This window comes from Alosa pseudoharengus, unplaced genomic scaffold, assembly GCF_046254945.1.
Source record: "Alosa pseudoharengus isolate Yale_2024_CS ecotype anadromous, Long Island Sound unplaced genomic scaffold, YU_APseudo_1.1 YU_APseudo_1.1_scf_5, whole genome shotgun sequence".
Lineage (NCBI taxonomy): Eukaryota > Metazoa > Chordata > Actinopteri > Clupeiformes > Clupeidae > Alosa > Alosa pseudoharengus.
Window position 1 is genome coordinate 1,761,931 of NW_027468837.1, and position 17,992 is coordinate 1,779,922.

Sequence of the window (17,992 nt, forward strand, 5' to 3'; positions counted from 1 at the left end):
TGGGACATAGCTTATTCACCATATCTCCCAGAGTTAAATAAGTACCATAGATACAAAAGAACTCCAACATTTTCCTATTTACATGCTATGTGTAAAATGAGACACGGCCATTTTGTAAGCATATACATACTTGATACTATGTTCACATTCAAGCAATGCTACTTGGGCGGAGTGATTTGCATGCAGCACCTGAAAAGCTCCAGTGTTACTTCTGCAATTCCCAAGGAGCAGTGCTTTTTTGGAGTTCTTTTGTCACTTTTGGGAGCTGAAAACAGATAGCTAAGCTAATTGGAGCCGGCCACTTTGAGGCACCTGTGCTAAGCTAGTCTAGCGGTGGGTGTGTCAGACCAAGTAACTGTGCGCACAGAGACGAGAAGGGTATGTATCTACTTATCTAACTCTGGGAGATACAGTGAATAAGCTATGTCCCAAAATGTCGTTATGTTCCTTTAAAGGGACACCAGGCAAGCTTGAGGCTATCATGAATATTGCTTTACCAATGGTATGGCTATGCTGGCCATTCACCTATGTGTGTGTGGTGTGGAATTCCTCCCATGATTTGTCCTTTTTTTTATTCCAAGATGCTGTAGCATTCAGGGAAACTCATGTTGTTGTATTTTGCCAACCAGTGGCAGTGTTGGATAAGGAATAGTGCAGTTCAATTAGGCTACTTGGGTAGAGGGAAATGACAGGTGTATTCGGATTCAGGTACATCCCAAAAAGATAGCTACCTCTTTAGATAAATACTAGCGCACTAACAGTTAAAAAAACAAACATAGCTCATCAAATTTAGTCTGCTATAAAAGTTATGACGTGCACTCTAAATGATTAAATGGGGCACACTGTTACTGTACATGCATCCCTTTTACGTACCCTGGAAATCCAGAGTTCTCGCGAGAGCACAATTTGAATTGTGCCCGCAAGATACTCTGGCCACGAGCAATGATCCAAATTTCTTCTACCTCTCGAGCGAGAGGGACCAATCAAATCGGTGTAGGCGGGACAAAGGCGAGCTGCACTGATGACGACTGTGCTGCGACGTCCGGAATCATCTAGAAAACATTGCAAGATAGCTACCGATGAACACCAGTTGTTTGAAACGGCTTTGGCCGCTACAATAAAGGATTTAGATTTGGCTTTTCAACTAAAAGAGGAGCAGAAAATCGCCCTCAAATCGTTCCTTTGCTGGTCACACCGTGAATTGTTGTGATTGGTCGTAGCGTTATACAACTGCGTGCAGTGAGAGTTTCAAATGCATGCTTGATGCCGCCCCTCGAATTGGGCCATTTTCATTACTCGTGGCCAGACCCTTAATCTGAAAGATTCCAGGGTCTGGTTTACCAGGCTACCTTTTACGTATAATTGTTACCTAAACTGCCATGCTTTCTCCATACTCCAACTATTTGACAAGTATTTCATGGTACTCCCAGTGGCGCAAAAAGTGGGTATGCACTATATGCGGCGCATAGGGGCGCAGCACCGTGGGGGCGCCAAAGCGATGGTAAAAAAAAAGAATAATAATAATAATATATTTGGTATATTCTATATGTAGCTACTGTTGTACGTTTCTAAATCATTTCTGCATTTCCTCAATGTTAGATAACATTTTAGGGACTAACAGGCTAGAGTAGGCGCCCTATCTCATAAGATTCCATCATAGAATGTTGACATAAAAAAGGTGGGGGCGCCGTGAGTGCTGAGTGAGCAGTTTTCGTCTATGGAAAAAGATGGATACAGCAAAAAAAAGCTGTCGGGGGCTAAACATAGAAAAAGAAAGAGGAAAATGAGATGGGATGTCAAGGGATGCGACAGTAGTTAAATAAGTGGATGGTGAAAAGCAACAGGTAGGATTTAAAGTGTGACGTCTGTGCTTGGAGGCTTGCAAATATTCATGTTAACAGACTAGCGTTTGCTAAGCATATGACGAATGAAACATAACCTATTCCATTAAGATAGCTAGGTGGCTACCATGCTCATACTGAACTTTTAATGGCAAACTGCAAACAGAAATGTCACGCTAGCAACAACTCATTACATGTTTCCATTTCCTAACAATCCTAATATTAATAGCTTAATATTGTGCTGATAATGTGGCAAACAAAGGCTATCAGCCTTTATGAGAACCGTTTAGACTCTCTTAAAGTCTTAAAGTGACAATGCACCATTTAACAATACTTCAAGTTCAAATTGGCAGAATTTCTTAAAAAATAATAATTTGCACTAAGTTTATTTTAGTTGTTTGTGTGTTTTTTGTTTTTTTTTGGGGGGGGGCGCCAATTTGTTGTTGCATACCCCTCAAAAAATGGGTAGCTGCGCCCCTGGGTACTCCAGTAGTCCAGTCTCTTTGTCAAATCTTCCAGTCGTCCTTATAAGATATGTCACACGTCTCTTTAATTTCTAATGGACTGCCATCCATTCTGAAAGACTTCCGTTGCTCTTTTCTGCATTAAAAATGAAGTATACTCCGATCCCATTGAGATCCCGCCTTTCACAGAATATCATATGTGATCCTCCAGGGCAAACCAGTCAGAAGTCACAAGGTCACAAGTTACAGTATTTAAATAGATAAATACAATGTGTGTGTATGTCAGTATGGTTTTAGTAAATCAGCATAGTAAATCAGCTGAGGTTTAGGAACTTAGAGAGTAATACTCATTGAACATTGAACTCATTGAACATCTATTGGACCAAACATGTTTCCTTTTTGTAGCCTGGGCTAGTTTCTGTAATGTAGCCTGTTATGTTGACTTAAAGGGACACCAGACAAGCCTGATGCTTTTTCTCTGTCGGTCTGAAGCTCTTTTCCTTTTCTTTGCATCTTCCGTCAAGGGTTTTCGCTGCTTCTTCGCCGGCTCTGCCATTATACATATGTTTGCAAAAATAACATAGCGTTTCGTTAGCCTCCCTCTGTGCTGTGGATGCAGGATGTAACTTGATCCTGCTTCGGTCGGCGGGTACGATACACTGAACTTGCAAGCGGGATATTCTTCCTACAGCCAGTAGGGGCGGGCGAGAGAGTCTTCATTCGCCCTGTAATGAGGCATTTAACCATATACCGACTTACGAAGATGAGTAATTAACACGAAAACGTTGCCTGGTGTCCCTTTAAAATTCAATGGCTTAGGATACCCATCATGTAGACAGAATTACTTTCGTTGAAAAAAGTTTACTTTGGAAAGTGCCACAATCATGGCATGAATAAATCATGATTTTTGTTTGGCAGCAGGCCTATAGAATATGCTATCCTTCAATGAACATATGATTTTCAATAACAACTGGCATGAATTGTGTGGTTTTTGTAGTAAATGCATTTGGTAGTAGCACATAATGTGTTCTGTTTGCAAAATAAAGTCTGTTACGCATAATCCCCATTGTACTTTTCCGATTTCCTTTTCTGACTGCCAAAATTAACTGGATCAGTTGGACTTGCAATGTCAATGTGGCTATCTCAAGGTCGGAAAAAATGTCTTTTGGAGGAATTATGTATTATGCTCAGTGTCATGGCCTCTAAAATGAGAACACATAGTGGTGTTACGCTTGTCACCACAACACATCCACCACAATAATCAAAAGCCATTCATCCTTACTTAATTGGAGTGATTGATACGCACATTTCATAAATCATATGTGAGCCCTGTCATAAGATGATTCCTGCAATTAGATCTGCGCTGGTTTCTAAAGTTCATTGATAAATGAGGGCCACATTCTGCAGTGTCAGGGCGAGGGGCTGTTTTTTGAAAATTTCAACAAATGTCACAACTTACCCAAATTCTGTTTCATTTCACATCTACACATATACAATGCATATATGCGGTAAAAAACTTTGACAAAGAATTGTTACTTTTTTCAGTTTCTCATTTTTCACAACAGGTCCATGCTGCCCTACAAAGCCAAAATGCAGCAACTACGCAAACACTTAAACTGAGAAAAGGGCCTTTAAAGTTTTCACAGTGGCCAGCCAAACATGTTGTGGGTAGATTAGTGGTAATAGATTTATATGATACTTTCTTAGAAAACATTTTTTGTAGATAAAAAACATGGCCACTGATGTGACCTTTGAAGCTAAACATGCATATACTGCACTCTGCATTGGGATAACCATGGCATTGGGATAACACTATTGCAAAGCCAAAGTCCAGTATCTGCAATCTAAATGTTTTTATTACTACATTTTAATTGGTTTTAATAGTTTTAGATAGTAATAGATGTTTGCAAGTTGTGAATGCTAGTAACCCTCAAGATTAAGAAATATCTTTTATTGCAATGCTTCATTCTTTCATCAGTTTTTGGCTTTGGAAATTTTGTTTTAAATTTTAAAGTAATTAATTACAGATCAAGGGTATTTTTAAAGAGTAGTTAAACAATTAATGTAATTTACAGTTGTTTTTCAACTGCTTACACACAGAAAATCTTCTGAAAATGTCTTCTGAAATATTTCTCTCAAACACCACAATGCCAAATCCGAAAAAATCATGCACTAATTCTCAGCATTCGACTCAGTTTTCAATTTCATAAAACACTATTTGCAAAATACCACACACATATATGTAACAGGACTTCCCTGGGGTGCAGTTAACATTAGCTAACTGGAACTAATTTAACTGAAGCCATCTAACTTTTGAACCATAACTATTTTCACTAAAGTTAGATTAGCTGCCTGATGCGTGAACAGGGGTCCGTTGCACAAAAGCAGAATTAAGACATCCGGGATAAGTTACTGAGCTGCGCTCAATGAATCCAAAACAAGAGCTTACAGGCTTAATTGGTTGCACAAAGACCAAGCCAGGATGAGCAGACACGGATTCATCAAGCCAGGTGAAACCTATCCTGGATAAGTGCGCGCTCACGGCTCCCTCAAATAGACCCCGCCACCGATCACAGATTCACTGATTCACCATGGCAACTAGCGGCTTCATTGCTTCTTCTACGGTGTGAAGTAGGTAGCGATAGCCTTTTCACAACAGTAACAAACAGCAACACCTCTGTTTAGGAGAATATTGCAACTTGTTCCGCGACCACCATGTGCGAAATGGTTAGGCACTCCCGTGATGTCACATTGTCGCATGACAGGTCGGGAATGGCGAGTATGTAAAAGTTAATTAATGATCACAAACGTTTAAATAATGACAATGGGTCTAGGTATATGTGATAACAATGTGTAGTGGGCAGTGGAATAATTATTGGTTTCCGTTTGTGGTGACTGCTGACTGAGATAAGGGATGAGATTAAATAGATCCTGGAACTTAGCCTGGTCTGGAGCAGGCTAGCTCCAAAGAATAAATCACCATGGTAACTTATACCATAACATATCCTGCTGCCCCCTATCCCGCTTTTGTGCAACTGGATCACGGATAAATTGAGCCAGGATAACCAAGATATCCCGGCTTAATCCCTTATCCTAGTTTTGTGCAATAGGCCCCAGATCGAGAAATGAAGAACGCAAGAAACATCAACATGATCATAAATCAGATTATCATAATATTGTTGGAGTGGATATTACCTTCAACTGAGCAGGTTGGCTAAAATGTCTAATTTGCTAGCAGCTAGCTAGCTAACAGTTCATTGATAAAGCAGTCATTTGCCAGGCTATGTGTTCATATTTTGCTATCTAGAATGCAGTAACTGCTATATTTGCCTCTTATCTTAATTATAGCGTAATATAATAAAACACTCCTTTTAAGATAACCTTTCAGTGAAAATGACTAAACATGGTTTATTTTAATTTTGAACTATATAAGCTCACCATGTCTCAAATCCACATATGATGAGGGGTCTGTTGCTACTCCACTCATTAATGTGACGCTTCTACAGCCAAACTGGTTTGATGCTTCAAAGCTTTTGACACACTACTCCACAACGCTATCTGGTGGTCAATAAAAATCCCTACACCAACATTACAGACATCCATGAATTGCAGACATTTTCCTCCTATCCCTCCATCTGCTGAGTGCCAATGGGCCTCTCCTACCGGTTAACAAGTATTGTTGGTCGGATGCAGACGTTGGGCTATGTAATTACACAATACAAAAAAAACACCCAAAAGTAATATTGTTTTGGCTATTCAAATCTAAGCCTCACTGATACGTTCAAATCCCTAGCGAGAAAAACTCCTAAGCATCCTCCAATATGAATAAGATTTTATTTAGGCATGGACTTACCGTTTAATTTCTATGTCAGACCCGATGTATGTAGATGAAGAACATTCGATGATGTGTAATCCAAATTGTGCCTCCTCTTCTGGAAAATCTCCTATCCAAATTATTGTTCATAAAGTCCCTCAAGGAGATGATGGCAAATTATTACTGTATTTCTGTAACTTTTTTTAAAGAAAATTGCCCAAGCAGTACTAACGTATCAAACTTCTGACCGTATGCCTATTCCAGATTCCCCAGCAAAACCACTCAGTTTCCAAAAAATACTGTAGTGTCCTGTAATTTAAAACATCAGCATACTGTTTGGGGCCTCTGTCCTGTTGCTTCAAGTTAAGCAGCCCACAATGCATTGCTATCTACAGTACTGAACTGTTTAACATGAAAACAGTATTTTAGTGTTGAAAATTGGCTGTAAATGTATAGTGTAACCTGTGTCGGTTATAATGGAGCCTATATAATAATATAATATAGGTCTCATCCTGCAAACTATGGTTTAGTCTCTCCTTAAACCACGTCTGTTTCAAGATTAGACGGGATAAATACGCCATCTAGTGTGTGATGTTCCTTGAAGACACAGCAATTGACATCAAGGTAAACCGCAGCAACAGATTAAACCACGGCGTACCGCCACCTCTCCGACCCCTCCGCCGTAGCTCGACGTGCACCTCCAAAAAATTGTAACTTCGCGTCGAGGCAACGTAGACCGCAAGGACTGTGATTGGTCAACCTGTCCTGTGTGTTGATAGTCGGTGTCAGAGCCGTGTTTATCTTTTACCGTCTATGGTTTCTTAACATAACTTAAAATGGCTGGCAGATACCTCAGACTTATTTGCTGGTTTACTGTGTCTATTTCTCGATGCTTTGTACAAAATCTAAGCAAGAAAAGGCCAAGCAAATGAGATTAATATTTTGGAACGACAGTCTATGGGGTTTGCCATTCTGAGTAGGATACCATTTCGGCCATACAGTGGTGGTGGTGAGCGACACAGACACAGGGGACACCGAGCATTTTTATGTTGGTGAAAAGGGCTCAACATGCTTTCTTGCTAACTCCACAGCGTAGCTACGCCGCCACTCCTATGGCGTCATGACCATTTTATGGTTCTGCGTCGGGTTGCTTTGCATCGCGGTGCATTTCAGTGTCGCCTGTCTCTGCGTCGCACACCACCGAAAAACAATAGAGACTGACCAAAACGGTTCTCAGAATGGCAAACCCCATTGACTGTCGTATCAAAATAATCTTATTTGTTTGGCCTTTTCTTGCTTAAATTTTGTACAAAGTATCGAGAAATAGACACAGTAAAATCCATTTACCTAATTATTGTAACCAGCAAATAAGTCTGAGGTTAAGTTTGAGTTATTGTAGCAACTATGGCTAAAACATCAGGACTTTGAAATACGGTTGGGATTCCAACAACCCTGTAATAAGTACATAATAATATTGCAAATAACCTTGCAATATCATTGCAATAATAATGGCAAAAACATTCAAAGAACCTTGAAATCAGTATGGTTTAACATTGTGATTACCTTGCAAAAACTTAGCAGAACCATTCCAAGAACCTTGAAATAAGTATATCATAACGATGCAACATCATTGCAATGACCTGACAAAACCATTCCAAAAAACTTGTAATAAGCATATACTGCATTGTAATATCATAGCGATAACATGGCTAAAACATCAGAAGGACTTTGAAATACGGTTAAATATAATTGCATTAAAAAAACATTCCAACAACCTTGTAATAAGTACATAATAATATTGCAAATAACCTTGCATTATCATTGCAAAAACTTAGCAGAACCATTCCAAGAACCTTGAATATGGAATAACGTTAGAAATAATATTCCAATATCATGGCTAAAACATCAGAAGAACTTTGAAATAAGTATGGAAATTGTAAAAATGTTGCAAATAACCTTGCAATATCATTGCATTACCATGGCAAAAACCCTCCAAGAACGTTTAAATCAGTATGGAAATTGTAAATAACATTGCAATATCACAATAATATGGCAACCTTGAAATAAGTGTGGAATAGGGTTGCAATATCATTTTTGACATTGACACTCTAATTTAAACTCTTTAGAAGGTTGTTGGAATGGTTTTGCCATGTTATTACATTGATATTGTAGGGTTATTGACAACTTTATTATGTAATTCATTGTTTATGTTCTTGGGATGTTGTTGCTATGAAATTGTTACTCTGGCATTGTTTTGCCATGTTATCAAAGGGAAATTGCGCAGATAACAAAGAAGAATGTATAATTTCATTTCAAACATCTTGAAGTGTGGTAAGTTATAAATGCTCACTACACTAAATAGGTCAGAATGAAGAATGTATAATGACATTTCAAAGGTACTCTGTATTGGTGTAATGAGCATTTATAACTGGACACAGTGAAGCATGGCATAATTAAGCTTGAGCAATGTTAGATCAAAATATTCCTAATGTAGTAGCTTGAGCAATAAAGAATGTATAATTTAATTTCAAACATATTTTGAATAGGTGTAGTGAGCTTTTATAACAGGACACAATAAAACATGTATAATGTTAATGCAAACCTCTCTTGCATTGGTGTGGTAAGTTACACTACACAAAATAAGTCAGAATGAAGAATGTATAATGCCATTTAGATAGATAGATAGATAGATAGATAGATAGATAGATTGATAGATACTGTATTGATCCCCAGGGGAAATTCAAGTTTTGGTATTTCAAACATTGGTGTAGTGAGCATTTATAATTGGACACAAATTATGCACGTAATTTCAATATTCCATATCTTCCATTGGTGTGGTAAGCATTGGTGTGGTTAGTGAGTTATACATGCGCATTGCAAGATATAACTGGACACAGTGAAGCATGGCATAATTAAGCTTGAGTAATGTTAGGTAAAAAAATTCCTGATGTGGTGTTATGAGTAGTTTCAGCAGATACCAATGAAGAAATGCATACTTTAATTTCAAACATATCTTGAAAAGGTGTAGTGAGCATTTATAACTGGACACAATGAAGCATGTATGATGTTATTTCAAAGTTATATGGTATTGGTGTGGTCAGTTATAAATGCTCACTACACTAAACAGGTATAAAGCATGTATAATTGCCCTTTTAAATATATTGGTGTACTGAGCATTTATAACTGATACCATGAAACTCGTATAATGTTATTTGAAACATTTGTGGTGTCGTGAGTAGTTTCAGCAGAAAACCCTTAACTCTTTCCTGCCCGTGACGAACATTCCATTTTTGGTGCTGGATGACCTCACAAAAAAAATATATTTCTTGAGTACAATACATACCATTGTAATCAGAAGGATCAGTTCTATGAAATAGAAGAGAGACATAAAAAAGAGACAAAAAAAAGAGACATAAAATACATTTAATTCAACAAATACAACTTCCTTATATAAATCAGTATAATTATGAAAATTATATACATACATGCCCTATTATTCATGAAAAGCTAGGATTCATCACTCAAAAATCAATGTGTTCTAAACATTTGAAAGTGGATTACATACAAGCCTGTGGAGAATAAACACATACACACATATACACACAAAATTATACCCACACACACACACTTACAGAGGAGGATAGGGAAAGGTGGGGTGGGTAACCTGAAGGTTGAACACAGAAGAGCTATCACTCATTACTAAACGCATCCCCTTTTGCAGAATGCCAAATCTGAGAGCAATTTGTTTATCAAAAATAATTGCACAAAACTAGGATAAGGGATTAAGCCGGGATATCTTGGTTATCCTGGCTCAATTTATCCGTGATCCAGTTGCACAAAAGCGGGATAGGGGGCAGCAGGATATGTTATGGTATAAGTTACCATGGCGATTTATTCTTTGGAGCTAGCCTGCTCCCGACCAGGCTAAGTTCCAGGATCTATTTAATCTCATCCCTTATCTCAGTCAGCAGTCACCACAAACGGAAACCAATAATTATTCCATTGCCCACTACTACACATTGTTATCACATATACCTAGACCCATTGTCATTATTTTAAACGTTTGTGATCATTAATTAACTTTTACATACTCGCCATTTCCGACCTGTCATGCGACAATGTGACATCACGGGAGTGCCTAACCATTTCGCACATGGTGGTCGCGGAACTAGTTGCAATATTCTCCTAAACAGAGGTGTTGCTGTTTGTTGCTGTTGTGAAAAGGCTATCGCTACTTACTTCACACCGTAGAAGAAGCAATGAAGCCGCTAGTTGCCATGGTGAATCAGTGAATCTGTGATCGGTGGCGGGGTCTATTTGAGGGAGCCGTGAGCGCGCACTTATCCAGGATAGGTTTCACCTGGCTTGATGAATCCGTGTCTTCTCATCCTGGCTTGGTCTTTGTGCAACCAATTAAGCCTGTACGGTCTTGTTTTGGATTCATTGAGCGCAGCTCAGTAACTTATCCCGGATGTCTTAATTCTGCTTTTGTGCAATGGAACCTCTTAATTTAGAGTATGAAATTTGACATCCGAAATACGGCAATGGGGATTTTTTCTTTTGTCTTAATATCACACATAGACTGTAAAAACAACAATGTCTTGTTCACGGCCTTCGGGTATTCCATATTGAAAATTAAATAAACTGCTAGCAATGCCCATCAACACATCTTCTGGTGTTACGACGTCTTGTCCGTCCATGCAAAATGTAATGGTGGTGTCTTCCTCAAAGGGGTTGCCTCTCATGCATAGGGTAGGTGTGGGTATCTTGGATATCTGAAAAGTACAGAATAACAGTATTTAGAATGGTGATTGGTGATATTCAAGCCCATTGGCAGGGGAAGTTTCTAACAGTGTTAAATGACTGGTACTCTTACCTTATCCACAACGTATGAGCCTGTCAGGATTGTCCCCAAACATATGGCCGCTCTGCTGCAAAGAGTCCTGAATTTGAACAATACACTGGATAAGTCTTATTGCAGTAATAACATTCTTGTAATTCCATACAGTTTTATAGCAGTAATGACATGAAGTGTAAATCAAACTTCTTAATACCTTTGTAGTTGTAGGTTGTCTCCTCACAGGCCTGATTTAGTGCAGATTGGTACTTAGGTCAATGTTATGCAGGTGCTGAATTTCAGAGAAAACCTTTAAAAAGATAAGAACAAATTACATGTTTGCTTGGCAGAAGAACATCTGAAAAATAATTTGCAGTGAACTAAATGCCAAATGTTAACTCACATTTCAAATGTGGTGTAAAGCTGGGTATTCAGTAAGGATTTCCTGTGTGGCATTGAATAAATGCCACTCTGTCACTGATTGTTCTCCTTATTCTGTTTTCAATCGTATTTAGATCAGGGTTTACTTTTCAACACTCCTCCTTCATTTTTGTCTCATTGTCCTGTAAATGTTACATTCAATTTAAAGTAAAGGTCAATTTGGTTAAAGAAATGTGATAAGTAGTAATATATGGTGTTTAATCATCATCTGAAAACTTACATTTTGATTTGGATACGCTTTCATCACCGAGAACATCTACAACCTGTCAGTGTAAAAAGATCATCAGTGAACATATCACACGCACGCACACACACACACACGCACACACACACACACACCATACCTGAACTACAGTGTTTGCATCCTGGGTAGCAGGTATCTGTGTGAATAGAAAAAAAAAATAAGTGTGGTTTCCCTCACATTGGATTGAGTTTTGTCCTGGAATCAAAGTAAACCTCAACAAGGATCACAGTGAAGTGTCATTCTGAAAGCTTCTGCTTGAGATACAGATGCATGTTGCTTTGTGAGGAAAAGGTGACTTGCCTGTGATGAATTTTGCCTTTTCCCATGCTTTGCTCGATGGTATCCAATTTCAGGAAGGCTCAGTGGGATTCTCTCCTTCTTGAATTTGTTTTTAGCATTCCCAACCAACTATAATATGAAAGGTTATATAAACCAATTAGCCTAAAGTAAAATTCAAATGCAATGGCCTGGTTTATACAGGTGTTAAGCAACATACCAACATAAGTGAACAGTGTCATAGTAGGCATACATGATTCAATTGCATCTGTAAGTGAGCAGACTACAACAACCTGAATACCCCTGACAGGAATATCCCATCCCATTATCCCTACTTGTTAGGTGCACTAAAAAAGGACCCTCACTACAGCCAGTAGGCCTAACTGTATGTTTATTACTTTAATAATCTACTTACATGCATATCTTGGTCCTGTACGATCCCGGAGGAATGGGTGCTTAGATACAGCAGCAGCACACATGTCATGATACTGGATACCTTTGAAATTAAACATAGAGATGGAGTAGCCTATATTTTAAATGACTGGTTGTTGTTTTGCATGAATGCAAATGAAGAATAGTAAGTAAAGCTGTAGGCTACCTCATGCTATACACTTACCGAATAGAAATTGAATCAAATAGGACCTGTATAATCTGTGTGCAGCAGTATGAACGTCAGGACTTCCTCCATTAATGTTATCTTTCATTTCAGGAGAGTTGGAAACACGGGAAGTTGAAAAGTCTGTGCTGAAGGAGTAAAATAGACAGAATATTTGGCTAACATTCAGTTTAAGCATAGCATACAAGCCAAGGCATAATGCTAACGGTATCTTATAACTTAACAAACTAACGGTAGGCTAAATAAGGCTAAGCTCTAACGTTATGTTAAACAAAAAGTTAGCTCTAAGGTTAACGTTCACGAACGATGACACGTTGATTTCACACGCGCGTCATCGCCTCGAGCAACACCTGTGCCCATCGAGTTATCCGACCGTGTTCTGCTGCTATTTTGGCATAGGCAGTTACGCCTAGCCTATGCTCGTCTAGTTTTTCAAAATAGTTAATTACACACAATTAACAAAACACCACACAAGTAGCGGAATGCTTCAGATCTTTTGCGCAATGAAACACTAGCCTAGTCAAACTATAGGCGATTACTATTCAAAACTGTTATTTTGTTGTCATAGCCTATCACATGCCTAGCCATCATATTATCTGATTAGGTTATGTTTTGAATCAGTTAGGCCTAGGCTACACAGCAATATAGGCCTGTAAAAGATAAATTCAAGAAAATTATTCTTTCTCAGCTGGAGATCATCCAGGAACCTTGATTAAATTTGGTTCTTTGAGGAACCTCCTTTCATACTTAAAAATGGTTAAGGTTCTTGCAGAGACCTCTAAGAGCATCCTGGCACGTTTGAGTTCTCAGAAGAGCCCCTGGGTTCTTGGAGTAACATTGAGGTTCTTCAAGGAAATATCCAATTTTTACAGTGTAGGCCTATTCCCAGCTCTGTAACAGAAAGGTAATATGAATGTAAGCTATACAATGTAGGCTATAGATATTTTATATCATACAGTGGGTCCCTGTTAAGTTTGGACGGGTTCCTTCAGGAATCACGATCCCCATTTTCTCGGCAGAAATGGCACAAACTGCAGTTGACACAATGCCACTACTATTTTTGATGCGACTGACTTACTGCTTCCATGACGCAGCGGGGGCACGGGAACTTAAATTGATCACGGTAGTTTAAGCTTACACTTGACAAAACATTCTAATATGAAAATGTAGATGCAATTGTTGTAAAATGGTGCAGCTCCTTTAAGAAAGCACCGTGTGCAGGGATGGAGAGAGAGAAAGCGAGAGGGGATATGTGTGGTAGAACTTAGCGTGTGGAAAAAGTACGTGCTGTTGAGACTGGAGCAAGTCATATTCAAAATAATGCAAAAAAAAAGCAATTATCCTCATTCATTGCAACCAAAGCATGCCTGCTTGCCGACGTTCAAACGAAAAATATATCAAAGCACCTTTTGCGTTTGAATGTAGCACGAAAACATTTTTAAACAGCTGGACAAATGATTTAGCTAATTGATTATATAACCTGTACACAAGCAATTGTTGAACATTTAACTGTACAAGTACATTGACAGTAGCCCAGCCTAAACAGCATGTTGTAGGCCTACTGTAGAAATTTCACTTAAATTGCAACCGCAACATGCCTGCTTGCCAACGTTCAAACGACAACGAAAAAGATAATAAAACAACAAGAGAGTTGAGTCTGAATGACACTGAGTTTTTAGACACTGAGTTTTTGTAGTTAAGAAATATTTTCGTATAAAAAAATGGTCATTCTTCAATCTCCTTCACTGACGCCTATGGAAAAGGCTTAACGTCCCAAAACAACGATCAATGATCATCAGATCTCTCTCTCATATTGCTCCTCATAACCATCTATAAAAAAAAAAAAATTCTTTTCTTTTTGAGCACATCCGAATCCCAGGACATAACGCACTGGACCTTAAAATAGGCTCGAGATATAATTCCAAAGGGGGCAGATAGGGGCCACTGCACTTAAAACTTAAAAAGATGAAGCTTTCCGAACTTTGAAATTGCGATCAGTGACTGGCATCGGGTGAACGAAGCTTTTCGAAGTTGAACAGGCTATTAAAAACTATTTGCGCATCTCCATGTCACTACCTGCAAACTGGCCTATGATTTCATTGCTGAGTTTGCGGCAAAGCAAGAAACATTTTTTTTTCCTGAGTCAGGATATGGCGAGTCAGTATCATTTATTTGTCCAATGTTAGCCTAGATACAGACCAGTACATCTTATCAATAGTTTGAATTTCGTGTGTGTTTCTGCTCATTGACAAATACCGTTCAGCACAATGATTCATGCCCAATTAATTCCCCCTGTTAAAGTGTTCGCCTTTGTTAAGCGTTCATCTTCCGATAGTTCGTCAAAGTGACGCTTCACTCTCCGCGCTCTAACACCACCGAAAAACAATAGAGACTGACCAAAACGGTTCTCAGAATGGCAAACCCCATTGACTGTCGTATCAAAATAATCTTATTTGTTTGGCCTTTTCTTGCTTAAATTTTGTACAAAGTATCGAGAAATAGACACAGTAAAATCCATTTACCAAGTTATTGTAACCAGCAAATAAGTCTGAGGTTAAAGTTTGAGTTATGGTAGCAACTATGGCTAAAACATCAGGACTTTGAAATACGGTTGGGATTCCAACAACCCTGTAATAAGTACATAATAATATTGCAAATAACCTTGCAATATCATTGCAATAATATGGCAAAAACATTCAAAGAACCTTGAAATCAGTATGGTTTAACATTGTGATTACCTTGCAAAAACTTAGCAGAACCATTCCAAGAACATTGAAATAAGTATATCATAACGATGCAACATCATTGCAATGACCTGGCAAAACCATTCCAAAAAACTTGTAATAAGCATATACTGCATTGCAATATCATAGCGATAACATGGCTAAAACATCAGAAGGACTTTAAAAAAATTTTGGGATATAATTGCAATAAAAAACAATTCCAACAACCTTGTAGTAAGTACATAATAATATTGAATATAACCTTGCATTGTCATTACAAAAACTTAGCAGAACCATTCCAAGAACCTTGAAATAAGTATTATCATAACAATGCAACATCATTGCAATGACCTGGCAAAACCATTCCAAAACATTTGTAATAAGTATAGCATTCAATATCCTAGGCATAACATGGCTAAAACATCAGAGGGACTTTGAAATATGATTGGGATATAATTGCAATAAAAAACAATTCCAACAACCTTGTAGTAAGTACATAATAAACAACCTTCAACAACATTGCAAACAACCTCTCAATATCATTGCAATAATATAGCAAAAACATTCCAAGGGCCTTGAAATCAGTAATGTATAACATTGTGATTACCTTGCAAAAACTTAGCAGAACCATTCCAAGAACCTTGAAATAAGTATTATCATAACAATGCAACAACATTGCAATGACCTGGCAAAACCATTCCAAATTACTTGTAATAAGTATATAATAGCATTGAATCCTAGGCATAACATGGCTAAAACATCAGAGGGACTTTGAAATATGGTTGGGCTATAATTGCAATAAAAAACAATTCCAACAACCTTGTAGTAAGTACATAATAAACAACCTTCAACAATATTGCAAACAACCTCTCAATATCATTGCAATAATATAGCAAAAACATTCCAAGGGCCTTGAAATCAGTATTGTATAACATTGTGATTACCTTGCAAAAACTTAGCAGAACCATTCCAAGAACCTTGAAATAAGTATTATCATAACAATGCAACATCATTGCAATGACCTGGCAAAACCATTCCAAATTACTTGTAATAAGTATATAATAGCATTGCAATATCCTAGGCATAACATGGCTAAAACATCAGAGGGACTTTGAAATATGGTTGGGATATAATTGCAATAAAAAACAATTCCAACAACCTTGTAGTAAGTACATAATAATATTGAATATAACCTTGCATTGTCATTACAAAAACTTAACAGAACCATTCCAAGAACCTTGAAATAAGTATTATCATAACAATGCAACATCATTGCAATGACCTGGCAAAACCATTCCAAAACATTTGTAATAAGTATAGCATTCAATATCCTAGGCATAACATGGCTAAAACATCAGAGGGACTTTGAAATATGGTTGGGATATAATTGCAATAAAAAACAATTCCAACAACCTTGTAGTAAGTACATAATAATATTGAATATAACCTTGCATTGTCATTACAAAAACTTAGCAGAACCATTCCAAGAACCTTGAAATAAGTATTATCATAACAATGCAACATCATTGCAATGACCTGGCAAAACCATTCCAAATTACTTGTAATAAGTATATAATAGCATTGCAATATCCTAGGCATAACATGGCTAAAACATCAGGAGGGACTTTGAAATATGGTTGGGATATAATTGCAATAAAAAACAATTCCAACAACCTTGTAGTAAGTACATAATAATATTGAATATAACCTTGCATTGTCATTACAAAAACTTAGCAGAACCATTCCAAGAACCTTGAAATAAGTATTATCATAACAATGCAACATCATTGCAATGACCTGGCAAAACCATTCCAAAACATTTGTAATAAGTATAGCATTCAATATCCTAGGCATAACATGGCTAAAACATCAGAGGGACTTTGAAATATGATTGGGATATAATTGCAATAAAAAACAATTCCAACAACCTTGTAGTAAGTACATAATAAACAACCTTCAACAACATTGCAAACAACCTCTCAATATCATTGCAATAATATAGCAAAAACATTCCAAGGGCCTTGAAATCAGTAATGTATAACATTGTGATTACCTTGCAAAAACTTAGCAGAACCATTCCAAGAACCTTGAAATAAGTATTATCATAACAATGCAACAACATTGCAATGACCTGGCAAAACCATTCCAAATTACTTGTAATAAGTATATAATAGCATTGAATCCTAGGCATAACATGGCTAAAACATCAGAGGGACTTTGAAATATGGTTGGGCTATAATTGCAATAAAAAACAATTCCAACAACCTTGTAGTAAGTACATAATAAACAACCTTCAACAATATTGCAAACAACCTCTCAATATCATTGCAATAATATAGCAAAAACATTCCAAGGGCCTTGAAATCAGTATTGTATAACATTGTGATTACCTTGCAAAAACTTAGCAGAACCATTCCAAGAACCTTGAAATAAGTATTATCATAACAATGCAACATCATTGCAATGACCTGGCAAAACCATTCCAAATTACTTGTAATAAGTATATAATAGCATTGCAATATCCTAGGCATAACATGGCTAAAACATCAGAGGGACTTTGAAATATGGTTGGGATATAATTGCAATAAAAAACAATTCCAACAACCTTGTAGTAAGTACATAATAATATTGAATATAACCTTGCATTGTCATTACAAAAACTTAGCAGAACCATTCCAAGAACCTTGAAATAAGTATTATCATAACAATGCAACATCATTGCAATGACCTGGCAAA

The 17,992-nt window shown here is 37.5% G+C and overlaps 1 long non-coding RNA gene across 1 annotated transcript; it reads right to left on the reverse strand.

Moving 5' to 3' along the window:
• Positions 1-11,628: 11,628 nt before the first annotated feature.
• Positions 11,629-12,070, reverse strand: LOC143103956 (uncharacterized). The gene is made up of 3 exons (XR_012982965.1): positions 11,942-12,070; positions 11,742-11,777; positions 11,629-11,660 (listed from the first exon to the last, which is right to left on the reverse strand). It is a non-coding gene; the product is annotated as an uncharacterized LOC143103956 (long non-coding RNA).
• Positions 12,071-17,992: the final 5,922 nt, after the last annotated feature.